The following is a 21,620-nucleotide window of genomic DNA, read 5'->3' as shown; positions in this document are numbered from 1 at the left end:
AAGAAACAGTAGCCTGAAAAACCTCACCTTCATCCTAACAATAATTAAACTGTTATTTGTCTGCTGTGTTAGAGAAACTAACCGTCGTTCTCTCTTATCTTTCACTTTTCAGACATTTCTTTCACCTTGCTAGTGACCTTCACTGCTGCTTTCTGAGATGTCTCCCATTTCATTAAACCTTTTTTAACAGTTAATTTGACTTTGGATATCTCAGTATCTGACTTCTTGTTGTAAAAGTCCCTGTCTGTAATTACCTTTCTATTCTTTGACTTAAAGCAGCTTTGTCTGTACCCTAAATCAGTGCTGGTGGTTTTTCCTGCAATAAGCTTGATGACATCGTGTATAATTGTCATTTATTCCCACACCTTCTTCTTTCCTTGCAATTACTTTCCAGGGTTCTCTCAGTGAATATCTGCCATTTGCATTCTTTCCTTTTCCCTGATTTAAAAAGAAATAAATAAATTTGTCAGACACCCTCTCTGGGCTGCTTCCTAACATCCCGGGGTGAGCCTGGGGCAGCGAGCTAGCATGAATATACCTCCTGTTGCCCTGCCGCTTCCCATTTGGATGCAGTAGCTGGCCACCACGAGGCAAAGGCAGTTTTATATTTATTAACTCTCAGCTGCAAGTTTAATTATCTCACTGCAGTAACCTTAGTCCGCTCTGCTTTGTCCCTGCCACGCTCTCCCACCAGGCTCAGCAGTAAGGGCTCCAGACCCACACAAAAGATGCAGCATGAGAATTTGAGGTGAAGAAAAAAAAGGATCAAGCCTCCCGCACCGAGTCTTAGATCTCCTCTCCTCCACGCCGGTTTCTTCTCAAAGGATGCTGTGTTGTTCCTAGACAAAAGGAATCTGTAAAAACTAAGTTAAATGTCTTTTTTTAACGGGACTTCACTGACTTGCTTCCCATAGCCGTTCCCCGAGTACAGCTGATGCCAGTTGCAGTTTTCTACTGCAGCTGTAGAGAGCAGTCGAGACCAGACAGATGAGAGGATTTTCGGATTTCTTCTTTCAGACTGTCTTCCCACGTTTCTTTGGCAAAAGTCTTGATCTGAGCATCTTACTCAAAACAGCAACAGATACCATTTTTCGTTATGAAAGTACTTTATATGATTTGACTACTCTTAGTCCTTCAGAAACTTGTTTCTTGAATGACGTGGGAGAATCAATAGTTTATTTCAAAACCAAATCAAGGCCAGATCAGAATTCAGTAATTCCCTGAATGACATCTAAACCAGATACTGACTAAGGAATATCCTCACGGTGCAAGGGTGTTTTATTCCTTCAGAGATATACTCCTGGGGAGCATTTGCCATGGTATTTGTATGATGCTAATCTACGTGGGGAGGCACAGGAACGTACACACATTTGGTGCGGTGAACTGGCAGTATCAGCTATTGCGCAGGAATGCACAAACGCTCTGCTATTATTGGATACACATACAGAACAACCAAACCCGGTTTCTTGATCTAAGTGTGATCAGAAAGGAAAAGGCTACAGAGAAGAGACATCTCATTTTTCTTTATCATATGTTTTGTATGTAGCTTTTTGCTTCATGCTTTATAATGGTAAGACATAACTCATTCCAAATGATGAATTTCAAGCTAGTGTCTCCAGGTATTAAGTATCAAGTATTTCCTATGTCATGTAGGTAGTTTGGATTATCCAATTACCCATAAACATTGTTTTGGTCTCCATGGTTACTCAGGTGATTCTGGCATTTTGCTTCCACACCATTGGTTGCCAAGGTTACAAGTTGTTATAAAATACAGCAGCTACAAGTCAAGATTGCAGGGGTATAGTCCTCCTGCATGCGGCAGTTACACGTAATAAATCTTCCTTGACACAGCGTTTGAATCCTGAAGGCATTCTCAGTGGAGTTCTTTGAGTTAACCAAGTTAGTAAGTCGACTATAAAAGGAGAGAGTGCTCACCGAAGCTGTGAAATGTATATGGCATAACTACATTGCCTGAAATAAAGCACTTGAGTACCTTCTGGCAAAGATCGGAATATCCTGATCCTAACTGTATTATTTGCAAACAGAATTCCAACCCGGACCAACGGAAACTGAATCAGAGCAGAATGCTTTCTACATTTAAGGCCAATATTACCTTACCAACAGGGATAATCTCCTGCACGGTACAATAGCTACTTGTTAAAAAGAATCACAAATATTTGCAAATGTCTGCTGCACTATGTAAACTGACAGAATGAGCCAAAACTGCCTATAAACACAAAAAGGGACAGACTAGGAAGCGCACTTAGCTAGTTTTAGTTTTCTGCCCACAAAATTGCAGAGACGACCACGCAGACATTCATATGTCTAAGTATCTGAACTGCAGGGACAATACACAGCTGAAACAATTGAGCTGTATTCAGAAACTGAACCCTTAATGATCTACATCAGATTGCATGTAAAAAAATAGATGCTCTTTGTAATTTTGCAGTTCATATATATTAAGAAATAAACCCCTGTACTTTCATTAGAACATAGTGCTCTAAGATCTAAGCTTTTCAGTTCTTTCAAATTGAAAAAATAAAATAATACCTATACTTTTCAGACATGTGACCCCATAAAAACAACTTGCTGAAAATTAATCACTTCTTACTGTGTAAAAGCTCAAAAATTGCTACAGTATGCTATAGCACATTATATCGTCCTAGTAGCTATAATATTTACTCTTAAAAAGACAAAGCAAAATGGAATTAAAAAAAACCCTTCTGAATAGTGTTGCTATCCAAAATGACAAATCAAATTTCTCAGCCATAATGTGACTCTGAATAAAAAACACCCTTCCTTCCATGAAAAAGAAAGTTTTCTTTTTTTACAGATATTCATTCTCTGCCTTAAGTTCTAGAAATCCTGAGTATCAAGTATCTAAACTAAAATCTTGACATGTTTTTGTTTTGTCTTGTGATTTTTTGGAACTGTTCTTGTCAACAGATGTTTCTTTTTTTTTTTTTATAAGACACTATATTTAAATCCGATCACACAGACTCTTTTTTAACCCGTACAGGAAATTTTTAGTCATTTCTTCATGTTACTAACAACATATTACTGACAGTAACTTTTTTAATGCGCAAAATATATGCAATAATTAGAAAAAACAGAAATGGCTTTCATTTCTGAAACATAGACTATCCTTCTAAAGTCAGATAAAGTTAATGGACAGTCTTACCATCTGCTTAGGAACATAATATAAGAATAATTTCCAGAGGCCCAGAGTTTGCCTTTAAAAATATCACATTGCAATTTTATATGGTTGACCATTCTTATACTGAGACATTACAGAATCTGTAAGGGGAGTCTGATTAGCTGCAGAACAAGAAAGGTTGGTTGGGGTTTTTTTATATAATTAGGTATTTCTTTTTCTTCTGTCAAATCACTTACTTTTCTTTTTTTAACCAGATTTTACTGACTTACCTCAAAGTTTGCGTTTTCATTTTGTTAGCTGATTAAGAAATGCTAGTAGCCAGCTGATTAAACAGATCCATGAAGAGATTTGCAAATTTATAATCATCATACTTTATTTAGGACCTCCTATTAACCGTAGTTGTGGAATGACTTCTTAAGCTACCAGCGTTATAAACCTAAGGCATTAAAATTACGTCTGGAATTCATTAGGAAGTTACAAGCTTTATGTGTGAAAGCTAGTTCCCAAAACACCCCGAACCAAGCAGAAAACGTTCTAGTAACACTGTCAAAAGTGTTGATATAAAGCATGAAGCTAAATCTTTACTGTCTTTAGGCTTGTCCTGAACATAAAAATAAGATCTGGATATTTAGTTCCAACATTAGGGAGCTTTTGAGTCCAGGATTTTGATGTGACCCGTTATTCAAGAGCTGGCTGAAACCACCTTTCTAGAAGAGTTGCACTCTAATCCATGAAATATGCTTCTGTGCATCAGAAAATAGCTGTATAGACAATACTGTAGCTCTAGTAACAGAGAAAATATACTGCAGAATTTCAGCAACGCTGAAGAAAATTGTATAAAGCAAGAATATGCTGCACAGTGCACGGTGTGGGTGTTCAGGAAATCAGACTGTTCTGAGCCACGACTCTGAAAATTCAACCTCCCTGTGCTTTCTATCAGCTACCAAGTTGTGGGAGTTTGAAGCTTTACAGCTTTGTATTTTCTTGCTGACAGATGGTATGGAAACTAAGAGCTAACACAGTTTCAAAAGGAACTTGGGTACTCGTGGACTAGAAATACAGAGACACAGAAATACCACAGTCAGCTCACAAACGCTGAGCCAAATACAGCTAGATGCTGGGCAGATGTTAAGCTATTATGTATATTTTTCCCTAGCCGTCTACTTTTGGCAATGATATGGGACATGGTACTGCACTAGACAGAACTTTGGTTTGACTTTGCTTATGTAAGAGATATTTGACGCGTAACTTTAACAAGCAGCTCTCCAACATAAAAGAGAGTAAGAATGAGTGTTACATGAAAGATTCTGCTCAAGATAAAATTACACTGTGAGATACAAAACCACTTGAAGCTCAGCCTGGCTAATTGCAAATAGCTTGGATTTTCTGTTCCGGGCCCTCCATCACTCCCTGTAACTATAAACAGTACAGTGATATGGTTATAAAAATGGACCATAATGACACCATTTCTTTTTTCAAAAACCTCTATCTGCTTTATTATCCGTGTTCCAGTTGGCTATTCCTTTTTGGAAGGGCGGCCTCGCAGGGCCATTTCTGGTTGAGTACCTTTGCTAGCGTGGACCGGACGTCATGGAGCCAGCTGAGAAACCAGAAAGGCAGCAGGGCCAGTCATTTTACTCTAATTAAAAGTGTGTAAACTACGTCAATGCGTTTAATTCCTCTGTTTCCACAGCTGACTTGTTTTTAAGGACTGATTAATACTATGGGAATCAACTATTGCAGGCAACAGCGACAAACTTTCAAAACACGAGGGAAAGACTGCTGCAGGGACCAGAAGGGAAAAAGCCCCCATCCCAGCTCCTGTGGGCACCGCGCACCCCTCCCGCGGCCTTGGGGCCCGAACGCCCGCCCTGGGGGGTGCTAGCCCGGCCTTGCTGAGCAACGCGTCGTGCCCTCCAGCGCACGGCCTGTTGGGGCGGGGGGCTCATCGTGCTCATGCAATAGGTTGCCCATGCCCTACCGCCACGGGGCTGCACGCCTCTCTGCTGCAGTAGGTCATGGCACGCGAGTACAAATGTGAGATCACCAGGAACATTCGGATTGAGGAGAGGGTTAATCGGTGTGAAGTCACCCTTCTTAAGCCCTGCTTACCTCCTGGCCTCAACAAGCTGCCCAGGTGTAAAGAAAAGCACCATCTAAATACAGCTCTTCATTATTTTTGACTTCTTGAAGGGCAACCACGATATAACAATCGCAATAATATTGCCATAATATTTTAAAGGAACTATTCTCAACATGCCCAGAAAGCTTCTCAGCAGTAACACTCAGAAACATCAGTGTGAAGTCTCATGAAAGCTAAGCCAGAAAACTCAGCACTTGATTTATTCAGTTATGTTCCCAAATAACTAAAAGCTCATAAAATCCTAAGATACATATTGCTTTTTACAGAACAGCTCTCAAACATACCAGCAGGAGAAAGAGTATTTGGGGTGGGTTTTTTCTTCTCATTTTGGAAAGGTTTTCTGTTTGCTTAGACTCTCAAGGAAATGATGATGATAGAGAACAGTGGGGTTTAACCTCGCTCATGGTTTTCCACATTGCCGTACTGTGTCTTGTATACTCCTTTGGCCTGTGTGTTTTTACAAGGACTGAATCTGATGTTAAATTAAATGATTCTGCCCAGTTTAAGTGACTGGGAACATTTCAGTGCTAAGCAAATTGGACTGAACCCGGCAGAAAGAATACTTTTCTTGTACCAATATTCAAGTCTAATACTAACCCTTGCATAGATATGAGAACTGGGACTGTGATTTAAATGACACCAGTGGTATGGAATTTGGGAGTCTAATATCAAATCATTAGTGCCATATGATGCAAAAAAGACAGTCTAGTTAAGACTCACAATGTCAGTTCACATTTACTGGTATTTTTAAGGTGTTGCTTCTGTACCAGTTGACTTTAGACTGCAAGAGAGGTTATCTCTCTGTATCAGTAACTTTGCCGGAGCAAGTCTTCCCTGTCCTCCTGCAGCTGGCTGTGAGCGGCAATGCCAGCACAAGCCACTAAAGCCAGCACAAGCCAATAGTGTCCACACCTCTTGGCTTGCTGCATGCTCTCTTTTTCCTCACTAAGCAGAAAGAGACGTCATGAGGTTTGCTTTCACCACTTACGTCTCCTTCCCCTCCCTGGTAGTTGCAGCCAAAGGATTCATGGGGAAGGTGAAGAGAGGGGATGGCAATTTAACATTCCCAAGGATCCTGGAGAAAGGGAAAGCACAATAAACTCGTGCTTTGTCAAAGAAACACCGGTTTATCTGGCCTCATACATGATGGCTACTTTTGTTTATGTGGGCACCTTCTGGACTATTTTGAAAGATATGAAAAAGGGTAATGGCTGATGTTGTAGGAGAGGTTTTTAATTTGGGGAAGAAAGAAAAGAAAAAGGAAGATTCAGACCTGTGTGTGACTTAGCACAATGCCTAAACTGCGGATCCATCTCTAGCGTAGACTAACTGATCCCTCCTTTGTTTGGCAGTGTTTCTTAACCTTTGAAATAGTGAGTGAGTGGGGACATAATACTTTTATTAGGAACAAGCAAAGTCATAACACCTTGTAAGGGCCAATTCATTTTTCTAATTATAAAGACAGGCAAGAGGAAGATTATATTCGGTGTAATTAGTGGTTAGTCATTCTTCCAGAATGAGGAAATCCTGTGTACAGCTTTTAAAATTCTTCTTGAATGACAGTAAAAGCAATCATATTTAAAAAAATTAAGAGGGCATAAATGCTAAATGTTTTACTGACTATTGAATGCTAAGCAAGCACTACATCTTTAATTAAATACACTTTAAACCACTTAATAAGTACCCAAATTGCTGACAATCAAGAGTCAGAGCCCTTATAACAATTTGCCTCTTACATTGATGTAAAAGGTAGAACAGCTGCTGAATATGGCAACTAAAACTTTTAAGAAAACATCATAAATATTTAAAGGGATAGAAACAGCAAAATAAAACCAAGCAAAACGTTTCTTGGGCTACAACTTATAATTTGATTTCTTTTCCTGATTCAGTGATATGATATTACGGCATCTATACATCCAAAGGACTTATACAAACATGGGAATGTAAGAAAATGCAGTAGTTCTATTGATAATCAATGACAACAACGGACCTTGAGGAAATCCTGTACTATCGGAAGCATTATTTTGTTAATATTTTGATTCAGATATCAAGAGAAGCAACTTCTTCTGAGGATCCAGGCAAAGTTTTAAACACTTCTACATCAAAATATCTTGAAATTACTAAAAGAGAAGGGATATACATAGAACAAAATAAGGAAATGTTAAACATCTGTGGAGGTAAATAATAAATAGATGGATTTAAAAAAAAAAAGGAGGCAAAACCACAGTAACAGCAGAAAATCATGTTATCATGATTAAAAGTATACATCTAAAGAACATTTATGCTCTTAACTATAGGGAGTAATCTGAAACTGTAACTAATAAAAATTTATTTTACAATGAGGAGGTACATGGAAGATTAAAGCTATAAATATCACACATCATATAAAGGTTTGGAAGTCAATTTGATACAAGGACAAAGAAGACATCCAAAATTACTAGATCAAAACACAAACATGATTACCTGTATTATGGCAACAGCTGCAGAACCATAACTACTGTTACGGTTGGTGTACAAAGTAAAATTCCTTGCCCTATAGATCTTAACTGAGAATTTAAAACAATGCAAAGAGTGGAAATAGTCAACAAGGAGAGAATAAAGATGGGAATAATTACACAGAAATAGATGGGTGTGTTTTGATGAGTAATTGGCATGATTTTCAGCTGTATCAGCTCAATAGGATTTGAAAATCTCCAAAAAGGTCTCGTTATCACTTCTTTGTATTTTGGTGTGGGTTTACCCCGTGGCAGGCAATCCAATACAAAATCCTACTGAAGACACAGTGCATGCAGGTGCCGTCTTGAAACACCGTGTGCAGGTAAAACCCAAGCAGGGGTTACAGAGTGACCCCGCTTAACTTCATTAGGGTAAAGGTTTCCAGGTACTGTGTTCACTAAGAGTACAAAAAAGATTAATTAATAAAGGTTCATAAATAGCATCTTTCTATTTCTTGGAGACGAGGCATGTTATGGAACATCAGCTCAGAGAAAACAGAACCCCAGCAACGGAGAAGCCGTCAGCGCAACACTGCCATTTCAGTAACGGCTGAGAAAACAGGAGGCTTGAACAGGAGATGCAGTAGGCAGGAATGTTGCTAAACTACAATTGAAATGAAAGTAATACTGTATCTGCAACAACCCATGGTAAAATCGCTAGTGTGTCATTATTTCTGGATTCATGCATACCTGACAAGAAATGGACTTACTAACATAAAGAAATGTTGTAAAACTACAGTTTTGATTAAGGAAAAGGGTAAAAGTATGTATCTGCCTCAATGACAGATAACATACTTCAACAAAAGGAGGAGAGGATTATACCATGTCACTAACCTTTTGCACTCTTACTAGATTTCCTGATACTGTCACTGGTGGGACAGAGAAGCTGATAAAACCTACTCAGACATCATTTGTCAAGGCAGAAGCTTTACCTAGACTGGCAGTAGAAATAACATGTGAGTATAACTGACAATGCTGGACAAATATGGCCAAGAAGGGGAACTCACCTCATCGTGGCTTTCAGAAATTCTCACAATTATTGAGGAATCAGAAAAAATTCTGTCTCGGATGCCTTGAAGGTGAATGCTACCCTCCTTTTCAGTGTTGGCAGGCACTTCCTCGAACTGACACGACCAAGTTTTTTTACCTGTTTAAGATGGGAGGTGGGGAAAGGGTATTTTCAGAAAAGCACAGTACAATTGGTAACCAAAGTAGCATATCTCCCAGACCTCTTTCTTTTGGAATAGATGTCACATGGGAAACTTCAAAGCAGCTGGTTTAGCAAACCAGGCGAGAGGGGGAAGGAGAGCAGGGCGCAGGGTGACAGGGAGGGCTTCGGCAGCCCCCTGGGATGGGAGGAACCTCCCTGCATGCCACAGTAATGTTGTGCCTCAGACCAGGGCTTCCCTGTCACGGCACCAAGCTGCACGAAGGGACATTTGGCAGTGATGGGGGGGGGGGGGGTGTCAGAGGCAGACTCCAAAATGTCCCTTTGTCTGGCAGTGAGTTAGCTGTCCTGGGTGATGACAGCTCCACAAGGCTTTTGTCTGATCAAATGAATGCACTTACTGTGGGAAGGCAGCTGGAGGTAACCAGATCAACATTTACCTAGAAGGCTACATTTTGAAGTTTTAATGATTTTCAGATAGCATTACAGCACGCTGAGCCTATTATTTCATGTGGATTAAGCCTATTAGTTCATCAACTATATGAAAGGCAAGAATTGGCTCAGCAAGAAAACATCATCTTCGGTTCAGCCATCTGCAGCGAACCTGCTTTCTCGGTCTGTTCCGCCATTTCATAGCGTTTCTGGAGTTTGCAGACTGTAAACAGGCACCAGGTGCTGCTGCTGGGTTTCTCAAATGGGAGCTGTTTGCTCTGATGCCTTTGCGTTTGCATAGGACTAGCTATGTCTTGTTCATTCGACGGAGAAGGCAATCTGCGTGCAAGAAAGTCAAGGGCGCTGGATCAAGCCACTCCTGTGCAGAGAAGGCAAACAGAGGGACAGTTACCGCTCTCATCCTTTTCCCCCTGCTTTCACTAAGATGGTGGGAGGTACCTCCTGACAGGACACACAGAGGACTTGTCTCTCATGCGCGGTGCTAAGGAGCCTCTTGCATACCTGCACAGATTATTCAAAAAGCTCTAGCATTGAGTATACAAGTGAATAATCCTTCCTGCAGAAGAAGTAAAAAAAAAAAAAATGGTGCCACTGTATCTGGTGCTTTTACAGTCAGTGAAATTAGGATCGCACGACCATGCGAAGCATTGAAGGACAATCCTCTTCCCCCACTGGGTCAGTAAATCAACCCTCAGTGCTGGCAGGAAGGCTGCAAGGCATGAGAAATGGGGCTGCCTCACAAAGGAAAGATAGCCAGGCTTCCTCTCTCCGCGCACTCTTCCTCTTCAAGTCAAGTAGCCTTGGTCAACATCGGAAAAAATATAGCAGACTTCTCATTGATCCTTTGTGTTGTTATTAGAATAATTCTTAGGAATTCACATTATCCTTTTTACTTCAAATAAGCAGGCTTCAGTCTCCATAAGCTGGCCAAAACAGCCCACACATGGAAATCACAGAAACTGAGGAATCAAAACTAGCATAACAACATAGCAAAAAAAAAATATTTTTAACAATGTCAACAGACAATTCCTTTAGGCTCCTTCATATATATTCACAGGCAATCCACTATGACAGTTGAGAGATTTAATTCCTTCCCTTACAGAGCAAGCACATGAGCTATGGGCTCCCCATACCAAGGAAGATTTAAGTAGCTTCAGGAAATGACATACAGACCATTGTCAAAAAAAGTTGGTAAGGTGGGAGTCAGAAGAGGGGGTAAAAAAGGAGGTAAAAGCAGTTTATGCTCAAGAAATTAAATTTTTACATCTTTAGAGCACTTTTTTTTCATCCTGTAGCACCTGCAAAATACCATTTACCCCAAGTCAAGCATTGGCAATTCATTAACGACTAAGCAGAACTTGGCAATACGCTAGCATCACTAGCAGGTGGAACACAGAATTTGGGACCTTGACAGGCTGGTGCATGAAACCTTTGCAATTCAAGTTTGAAATTCACAGCTCTCCGCATTTTATTTCACTTCAAAATGAAATTGCTTGCTTAAAATGTTGCTAACATGGACAAACTCTAAACACTTCTCTATGGCACGTGGACTTTGGTGGGGAGTAGAAAAATGCCTCTTCTCAAATAGAAATAGACCGATTATTTTGGAGTGCAATTGTAAAAATCAAAGAAACAAATAAACCATTTCTGCATGCTCTGACTGCACACATGCCAGAGTCCCTCAGCAGAAAATGTGAATAAGGCAAGAACGAGGACAGAGCAAAATCAAAGACATGGAAAAGCTGAATATTTTATTGAAAAGCTGTGCTGAATAAGCTATGGGTACTCTTGCAAAGGCTTCACACAGAGATACTTGTCATTAGGATGCAGGGCTTGCCAGCTGAGCAGCTCTGGGTCCCTGGCCCAATGGTTTTCAGAAAATTGGAAAGGTAAGAATCAGAAGGAAGGTAGAAAGAGGACACGGAGACTGGGGGGCTTGCCCCCGCGCAGCTTATGCCAGACGGGTGCCGGACTCCCGCCGCAGCCCCCGTGCAGCCAGTCGCTGTGGAAAATCCCTACCAGGAGCGACAGTGTCCCCAAAACGTTGCAAGTGGACACAGAGCAGCCCAAAGCCTTGCAGGTGGCAAAGGTCTGGAGGCCTTCGTGCAGCATGACGATACAAAGGCAGTGGGATCCCGCCTCCGAGGGCACTCGGCAGGCCGACAGGGATACCGCCATCGCCTTTCGAGCACCGGTACGCAAAGTTGCGTGGCGCAGAGGGCTCGGCTACCTTCTCACGAAAGCTCGTTGGTTCAACATGTTAAGACCTTTACTTAAGGTCTTAAGACCTGGGAGGCTCTTGCTGCTTTATCTCCAGCAGCAGCACGGAGGTCGAGTCTCCGGAAAGATAAAACCCCCGCTGGGGTAATCCTGCGGACGGTAACACGGCTCCACCGCAGGGGCCTCCGAGCGGGTCGCAGCGGCCGGGGGCGCCATTTCGAGCTCGCAGCCCTGCCGGGGGGCGGCGCCATTTGCTGCCCCCTGCGCCCGGCTTCTTTCCCGCGCCCCCTCCTCAAGATGGAGGCGCGGCGCTTCCTCGCCTTGCTGCCGGCAGGAAGCCCCCGCGCTCCCGCCTGGGACGGAGTCGCACCAACCCCGCGTCCCCGCCGGGGGGCCGCTTCCCTCCCCTCGTCTCCCTCCCCCCGGGTCGCTGCCGCTGCCCACAGGTGTGGCTCCCTTCCGCTGCGGTGGGCTCGGCGGCCTCAGCGCTGCGGCGGCGGCGGGCGGCGCGGGTTGGGGGAGCGGGGGGGGGTGTCTCTGGGCAGTGATCCTGCGCGGAGCGCGGCGGCCGCCCCCGGGAGGGGTGCGGGGGGACGGCGCCTGCTCCTGAATCAGCAGCGGCGCGGAGGCGGGCGGCACCTCGCCGCCCGGCCCGGCCCCGCCGAGCGCCCCCGGCCCCCCGCACCGCGCCGGCTCCCAGCCCCCGGCGCCGAGCACCCGCGGGAGGAGGGGGGCCGTGGGGGCCCCGCCGGCTCCTGCCCGCCGCCGCCGCCAGGTAGGCTCCCCGCCGCGGCCTGGGCGCGGCCGCAGGTCCCGGCGCGGGTGCGGAAGGGGTGGGAAACGCAGTGGGCGCTGCCGGGCTCCCCGCCTGGGCGGCGGGTGACTGCCTGCCCGAGCTGAGCGCTGGGCGGCTGCCAGCGGCTCCCGGCCAGGGGCTGGGGTCCGCAGGGAAGCGCAGCCCGGAGCCGCCCCGCAGGCGGGCGCGCCTCCGCTGTGAGGGGCGCCGGGGAGAGGAGCGCTGTGGCGCGGCTGCGGACGGCGTGCTGAAACGGTAACGGGACAGCGGCAGCGGCCCTCCGGTCTTCGGGGAGGTCTCCCGCCCTCCCCCGTCTGCCTGTGGCAAAATGTGTGTGGTGTGCGTGTGCAACCTGTGCGGCCGGGAGAAACAACAGTGGGCTGCGGTGGGGGAGTGTGTGTGTCTCCTGGTATTTAATTTGCAGTTAGGCTTCTTTATATACATACGTAAAGATATATATTTATGTATGAAGGATCAAACAGTTCTAATGGCATGTTTCCTAAGTGTGCATGTGCATTTAACTATATCAGATCTGAGCTCAGAAATCATAGCTTCATGTTGTCCTCCGTATGTGTGTGTTTTTGGATGTTTATATATCCAAAGAATGTAAGAATATTACTCTTGCCAAGTTGCTCTCCAGTCTTCTGTCAAAGTGTGTGTTTGTTACAGCCTAAATATGCATTTATGTGTGAGTGGTGAGCACGGTGCTAATGTGTACTTTGTGAAATGCTTTGTCACATTGCATTCTGAGCAGTAGAGCAGAGCTTAAAACAGAAGAAAATACGATGTGTGATTTTTATATCACTGCAGTTTGGGGCGCTATCTCGTTGCGATTGCTATACAAAACCAGAAGACAGTTCATCATTCCCCTGACCCCCTTCAGATAACCTATGAGTAGTCAGACAGTTGAGGGAACAAAATGAGGCGCAAACTGTTTTGTCTTCTCTTCCTCCCTATCTGTGTGTGCTGTAGGAGCACTCTCACGTTCCTCTTACTGACCGCATGACAAGATAGTGGAGTTGATATAGGATATAGTGGCTTTTAAACTCTTTGGGGTAGGTTTTGTATCTGCCTTTGCCTTTACAGTATCTTGTAGTAGGAGACTGATCCTCCGCCGCACAACTCTATTAAACGTTTGTTTTCTTTAATTATCTGCTCCTTGTGTTTGGCAAGGTTGACTGTTACAGTTGATATTTCACGATTAGGCATTGTCTTGAGCCAAATCTGAGTTGTTAAAAAACCTGGCCTAATACAAAGTTAATAGGTGATACTGTCCGTACTCGTTTTGGTAGCTTAGATGATGGGGGTCGAGCTGCTCAGCATGTTACACATGAAATTGTGTGTCTGAGTGGTGCAGACAAGGTGAGAGTGTACGTGTGCGAGCTTCGTGGGCTGATGCTTTTCCCTTAAGCACAAGGCAATGGAAAATGCAGTGGTTCTTGAAGCTAATTGGAGTTATAGTCATGGTCTGTGGAGAAGGCTGTGCTCTGGGAATGCTTACCCAGTTTAGTCTTTCCCCACCTTTTCCCTCGGGGAGTACTGTGATGGAGGGCTGGAGGTGCACTTCTGTAACTCTTCAGGTTCCACAGAAAACACATGCAAATATTAACCTGTTACATCTTCACTAGTTGCTTATTGAGCTGCAATTCTGTCGATTCTAATGAGCTGCATGGAGTGAAGAAGTTTTGGTGACCTGGAGATGCTCTGGTTTCATTCAGCTTTGCATACAGCTGACTTCTCACCGCATTGGTTTTGCATGCTGTCTGAGCATGTTGCTAATTTCAGTGGTGTGGAGATGGGGGAGTTTTCATGAACAGGTTTCTGAACCTGCTAGTGAAATCTCCATCAGGAATGCTTTAAAAACAATTGATTCCCTCTCCTCCCCACGTGCACAGACACGGTATCCATTTCAGGTGGAGGCCATCAGACCCCTTCTGGCTATACCTTCTGTGATGTTGAATACAGTAGGCTTGCTGTGGGCTTCTTCACATACTGGTTGTACGGACTTCACTTACAGATCTTTCCTTTAAGAAAGCAGATGATGATGCTTTATGTTTGTTAGTTTTGATAGTGGTACTAAATGTATATCCTTAGCAGGAAATTGGTGATTAAAGGTGGAGTTGTGATCAAGTGCTGTATATCCAGCGGTCCCCAATTTCAATGCTGTAGAGGAAGCACAGAACCACTGTAATGGGTATTGTACCCATGGGGAGAAATCCTTCCTACTGTCAGGCAGTTAGCTTTCAATTTCTGTCACAAAGTGTCTTTCCGTACAAATTTATAATCTAATTTAACTGCAGATATAGTTGCTTTTCCATTTAAGTACCTAATCTCTTTCTGAATGGTGCCAGGGTATGACTGTTGAGTATTTATCAGGATGATGTGACTTTGTACGGAGCAGATAAGAATTCCGTCAATCCAGTTGGAGGCAATATGAACGCGGTTAGCCTGATGCCAGTTTTCAGCTAGTTAACCTTGATGAAGGGTCAGTTTGGTGGTTGTTTCCTGACCTAATGCATTTGCCTTGATAAATCTGTCCTTTGTGCAGTTTATTAACTCTTCTGCATGTTACAAGCAGTTCCACTGGTTAAATATGGATGGATTTTAAAGAAATAAAATGTGCTCAGTCATCTGAGGTCAGGCTCCAGAGGTTTGGATCTTAGGGTGTGTGTACACACACATGTGCTTTATCTGTTTATAACAAAGAAGTAGTTTACTGAACAGCAGAGTTAATGTTAAGATTTCTGTGAATTTGTGTCTTGAGGCCAAACAAGGATTTTTCCGTTGTCTTTGCATATGCCTCTACATTTTTTCCGTGTAGTCCCCTCTTTCCACAGACCGCACCGATGGTGTGACACATGGGCTACCATTTTCAATTATGGAAATTGGATGACATGTTTTGGGGAGTGGGCCTGTAGAAGTTCAAATTGCAGTTTTGCCTTCCCTGGCTTGGCTGTTTTTACAGAAGTGGTAGGAACTTAATTAACTGCTGGTAATCTGTTCTTTTCTGGTTGAAATCAGTCAATGGCTTAAAGGGTACTGTAAGTAAAAAAAAAAAAAAAAAAAGGATCTATTTACACAGCGGTCAAATAAGCTTTTTCTCTGCAAGAGACCAAACTAAGAATGGACATAAAACTTGGCGTGGTGATGGGGGTGAAAAGACTTCCCCCTCCCCCCCTCCCCTTTCTTAGCCAAAAAATGTACTCATTTCTCTGCTCTCATATCGGCACACAAGGTTTCAAGTCTAGAAATGGATGTACAGTATCCAACTGCATTAGGAGTCTTCTTGAAGGTGATAAAATATCAAGACACAAATGGAGAAAGTGTGTATGTACTTCACTTGCAAGATTTTGGCTTTTCTGGCTACCTACTGTTGTACCCACGCCACCTTACGCAAATTTTTTTTCTGCAGTGCATATGGTTGTGTCTCAGGCAGTGTCTGGGTGTTCAATACTCTAATCTCAAAAATGGTCAATTAGCTTTGTTGACATCAGTACTTATATTGCTTGAGCCAGTCTCTGCCAGTCAATCTGTCAACAACCCTTGAAGGCTATCATAAATTAGATGCACTTATGTAACTTCTAAGTCTGGTTTTATAACACCATAGTCTTTTAATACAAAAACATTACCTAAAATCCTAGCACATCCAGTTGACTTCAAGTGTAAGACTGTTGTTTCTTCTACTGCATGGTGTATTGTTGATTAATGAAGGTAATATCAATCACTTGAAGGCCATAAAACAGAAAGTTTGCTTTTCATTTTAAGTGAAGTAGGTTCCAGAGAACTTTTGCAGTAAAACTTAAATTTTAGCGTAGTAGTTTTGCATTGTCTTCCTCCACAATGTTTGCAGCATGAGTACTATTACTGCTATAATGTCAAAGTAAAATCTAGTAGTTGATTTAATTGCAACAATTCAAATTGCACTGGACAATAAATAACATAAAAGCTTTTGCTACCCTTTCTGTAGCTGGTATTGCTTTGGCTGAAGTTGTAAACTTTTGTTGTTTCAAGACAACCTCATGTTTTATGTGGCAGCTAGCCTCTAGATTTTGTAGATAGCGAGTGTCTGCAGTTTCCTTTGAACTGTCAACATCTCTGTGTTCAGCACTTCTGAGATCAGTGTCCAGAGTTCCTACACAGTATAGTTACAAACTTGGGTCCTCCAGATCTGCAAATATTAGCTTTGATGCTTAGGTAGAGATCAAGTTACAAGAAGTGTTGATTTTTTTTTTTAAGTATTAGATATTAAATAGCACTACTAACAACTGCAGGTGTTCACATATCATAAATGAGATCTCCTAAATCCTGACACTGACTTAAATGGGGCTGACTTTGTCCCATGACGTTTTTCTTAAAACAACTCCCCCCCCCCCAAAAAAACCCAACAAAACCACAAAACAACAAAAAGCTCCCCAAAACCTCCCCAAACCAAACAACCCAGTATTTAAAGTTTTGACAATATGTGAAAGACTGTGAATCTTGTGGGTTCGAATTGTAGGGCTTTCTCTGCAGAAATGAGAGATTTATTTTTTTTTTTTTTTTTACTTAAGGTTGAGACTCTTTCAAGAGTTGCTGTAGTTCAGGAAATGGCGCTTAAGGAAAAATTGTCAAAATCTGGAGAACTGGAGTGCAACAATAATGATTTGAATCAATTAGTAGTTCCTTTTTATTCTTCAGGGCTTATAGTCTAAGTGGAGAAAAAGAAATACTCTTCGTTTCAACCCAGTGCTATAGCAAAGCTTTTGTTGTAGTTTTATAGAATCATAGAATGCGTTGGGATGGAAGGGACCTTTAAAGGTCATCTAGTCCAACCCCCCTGCAATGGGCAGGGACATCTTCAATGAGATCAGGTTGCTCAGAGCCCCATCTAGCCTGTCCTTGAATGTTTCCAAGGATGGGGCATCAACCACCTCCCTGGGCAACCCGTTCCAGTGTTTCACCACCCTCATCATGAAAAATTTTTTCCTTGTGTTCAGTCTAAATCTACCCTTCTTTAGTTTAAAATGATTACCCCTTTTCCTGTTGCAGCAGGCCTTGCTAAAAAGACTACCCCCATCTTTCTTGTAGTCCCCCTTTAAGTACTGAAAGGCTGCAATAAGGTCTCCCCGCAGCCTTCTCTTCTCCAGGCTGAACAACCCCAGCTCTTTCAGCCTTTCCTCATAGGAGAGGTGTTAGTATAGTCATTTTTGACCTTGAACAAGTGCAAAACAAATAAATTCTTGTGTTCTGTGCACTTAGGTGACCCAGCTTAAACTATGTGAACATCTTTCTTCTAACTCTGCTTATAATTTACTCAAGTGTCTCCAGAAACATCAGCCCTCACTGCAAATTGTACCTCTGCTGCAAAAGGATCTCTCGGTATCTAGTTGGAGTCCGCTATGCAGCGCAGCTTGCTGTATTTATTGCTTTCTGTCATAGTGACACTTGAACTAGGAAGTGGATTGAGACCACACAATTTTGTCACACAGGCCTTCAGTCAGCTGTCGGACAGTAACAACTTAAAGCTCTGCAAGCTTGGAAAAGGTTCGTACCGCCTTTTCTGCGTGGGTATGTCTCCATCTTCTAGGCAGTCTGCTAAATCTCTTTTTTCCATCCAAAGCTCAAAACTGGTGTTATGTACATCCAATGGATAATTTTCTTCTGTGGTCTGTTTTCCTGTTGTAAAAACAGTTAAATACTGGAAGAAGATAGGTAGGGAGATTCTGAAGTACCCTTCATGAGAGGGCTTAGGACAGGTGAGATAAAAATCCAAAGGAGGATGTACGTAAGGATGCTTTGTCTTGCCTCTGGGCCATGGAAGGGACAAGTTGCCGTCTTGTTCCTTCAGGCTCTCCCTTTACAGGTCTTACTTCATTTTCACTGCAGAGTACGTATTTGATGATAGCAGAGAGAATTGGTAAGTGAGGCCGTGTTCTTGTGAGAATGGAAAACATATGGAAACCAGAGTATGTTGTTTTAGAGGAATTGTCCAGTAGTTTGCCTCTGTTCTGAGGGGAGATATTTCTATGTCCCTGGCCTGTCAGTGGGGAGTGCAGGACTCTCAGATGTCTAACGATCTCACTCTGCGCTACTAACTCTTACTGAGGTTAGTTTTTGATTAGTGGGTGCCCCCTCCCTGCTGGTCTGGCTGACCTCAGGGCTGTACAAATGTCTGCGTTGCAAATTAAGTAGTAACAATCCAGAATTATTCTGACCTTTTATGGCATACTTATTGTATGCCATAATATAATGTAAATCCTGACACTAATAACAGTGTTTTAGTTTCTCAGCAGAGCAGTTCCACCAGTCATTCATGTGTTTTAAATATTTTTTTCTTCCCTGTAAATAATTTTTGATACCATACACCCCTGCTAAGCATCTCACCTTTAGGATTTCCACTGTAGCTTGCTCTTTCCACAGCGGTTGTAATAAAAGCTACTTAAATCTTGTAGAAGAAAGTTACTCCTTCCATGAAGCACTGCTGGTTTGTTTCTATTTGTCCAGTTGGTGTCACTTAGCAGTGGACAGAGCTGTGGGTGCCAGTGGAACTAGTGTAGCACATAGGCCATCCAGTATAACACAGCAGGGTATTTTCAGCTATTCAGTTTGTTGTTTTATCCCCATTAACTTGCTGTTTGTGCCCTGAACTTGACTGAGGAAATTGATTTGGAGTTGGGACTTAATGCCAATCTAATGTCAGCCTTCAACAACACCTGTGGGAGCCCCTCCGAATAAAGCAGAGAAACATTTGCAATTATAGCTATATCCTGTAGCTGCAATAACTGTCCATCAGTAGTCATGGTTTCATTTTCACGTATAGGTGCCTATTGTTAGAAAATTGTGTGAGAGAGGAAGATGACTTTGCACAGGTCATAAGCATTGATGACTCTGATATCTTCCACATGTGCTGAAGGGCTTGAAAATTATCACCTTTATTTAGATGCCTAACCTGTGGCTGTTCTGATGATGTGTGTTCATACAGTACCTGCTAATGTTAGAACTCCTAGTGCCTGTACATGTCCTGAGTTTTTCTCTGTGTTATTAGGGACAAATGCTACTGTCATGAAGTTCTATTTTTCTTTCTTCTGCAGTATTAATACAACATTAATGCTCAGCTGTTAACTAACTGTCTCAGGTATTAATGCAGGTACAATAGCTGATGAAATAACTAATTTGAATTCTTCATGAGGGGTGAATTTCCTGAAGGATTGTCTTGTATTATGTTTAATAGAGATGTTGACATACATATGTGTATGTGTATATATATGTATATAGATACTTTCATTAGGACTGCCAAATTGGTAATGTGTTCATTTACTCAGCTATCCTGCTTTTTCTGAGAGATGCTGTCAGTTCAAAAACAGGGGTTTTGCTTTAGCTGTGGCTTGAGTTTCAGATGCTGTTTCAGTATTTCTTTTGACATGTTGGCTAGCTGTACTGATGACCAGAAGGGCAAGGCGGTGAGAAGCCCCTGCTTGCCTTTCCCACAGACGCTAGTGTGGCTGGGCCCAGCATTCAGGGCCCTCACTCTCCTGGAGCTTTCCGCTGTCTGGCATTGCTCTCTAGCTGCTTTTATGGCACCACTTGTTCCTGTCTCTGGTTTTGTTAACATGAAGGGATTCTGCTACACCTTTTGTAGGGCGCCATCGTACTGCCTTATGCTGTATTTGCTGTTCTGCAGCTCTAGGATTTGAATGTATTCCCAGATACAGGTAATTCAGTCCGTGCATGTTCTTACTGTTATAGCCCTAATTATGTGTAGGAGGTGGCAATATAGTTCTGCTTGGCTGACCCCTTTCTCTCCCTAAGGGAGAAAATTACTTGAGTCTGCGTTAAAGTCCAGGTGAACCAAAATGCAGAGCATGATTTGGGGTGGAGGAGAGGGGGACGATATAGGCAATTCCTTTTCCTTGGAAGGCTGTTGTACTTCATGTGTTTTCTACCAAAAAGATGTTGTGGTCCTGATCAGCAACTGCGTATGTTTAAAAGATTCTGAAAGTCTACATGCTTGTATTGAGGGATCAGTTCAGAATTCCCTCCTCTCCTGTTGGCTAGAGCACCGCCAAAAGCTGCCAGGTTCAACAGAACAACATGGCTTTCAGAGTAAGGCAATATATATATAATACGTATGTATTTTTACCATACCTGCCTATATGCTTCTCAAGGCTGCCATCCTTCATGTAGCTAAGAGTATGAGTCAGACTTGAACTGTTAAGAGCCAAGAAATTCAAAAGTCATTACCAGCAGTGCTGTCTGCTTGTATTGTTACAAAAATAACAGGCTTTGTGATATCAGTGAAGGATAGAGATTCAGCCAGAAAATTAGTCTCGTGGCCTTAGTTATTTTTAACTGCTGGAATCTCATGGCTGTCCGCCATCTTAAATTTTAATGTCTTGTGTTTGTGTGATGAAACTTGCACTTGTGGGGAACAGTACAGTATCATGGGGAGGAGCATTGCATGCATACACTGCAGCGGTGTTTATTGTCTTAACTGTTTGAGAAAGTGTGCAGTTTCTGGTAGTTATGTTCTCATCTGTGGATCAGAAGCTATGCGCTGAATTGTCATTGAGTGCGCTTTGTGTCTGAGCTTGATCCTAATATCAGGAAATGCAAGCTAGTTTTGCAGTGAATGCAAGCTCTTTTATTATGTGGAAATTAAACATCAATAGATGTGTAGCCAGAAAGAAGCATGGGAGGACACAGTGCTGCTTTTGTGCATTCACTGTGTCCTCATATGGTGTGTCCCATAAGGATTCAGTGAAGATTGTGCATGCTGTCCAGTCTGGCATTTTGTAGCTCTGGTAACTCGTATTTTCTTTGTATAAGTTAAAAAAAAAAGCTCACAACCGTTTGCTGCAAGTACTTGTGTTTCTGAACTCAGGATAAGTAATGCTGCAAAAATCTGGATCCTTTGCACAGTCTTTCAGTGTTTTTCTTAGTGTTGCTAGAAGTAATCACGTGGACTCCTTGGTTAACTCTTCTGTAGGATATAGAAACTGCTACTTGTCTCCTTTTAGTGGCAGCGAGATAGTAAAGTTGGCCTTCCAGACGAAAAAGGCCTATAAAATAATGTAAATTATTTTTCTGCCTTCTGATTGGGGTTAATTCTGACCTTGTGATGTTCTGATACCGAGCCTGATGCATTTTTCCTTAGGCTAAAGGACTGAAAGTCTCTTAGGCATCTGGTCCATTTGGCTGCTTCTGGGAAT

Source organism: Platalea leucorodia (assembly GCF_965183815.1).
Source record: "Platalea leucorodia genome assembly, chromosome: 1".
Lineage (NCBI taxonomy): Eukaryota > Metazoa > Chordata > Aves > Pelecaniformes > Threskiornithidae > Platalea > Platalea leucorodia.
The sequence above is the reverse complement of the archived record's forward strand: the minus strand, read 5'-3'. Positions refer to the sequence as shown.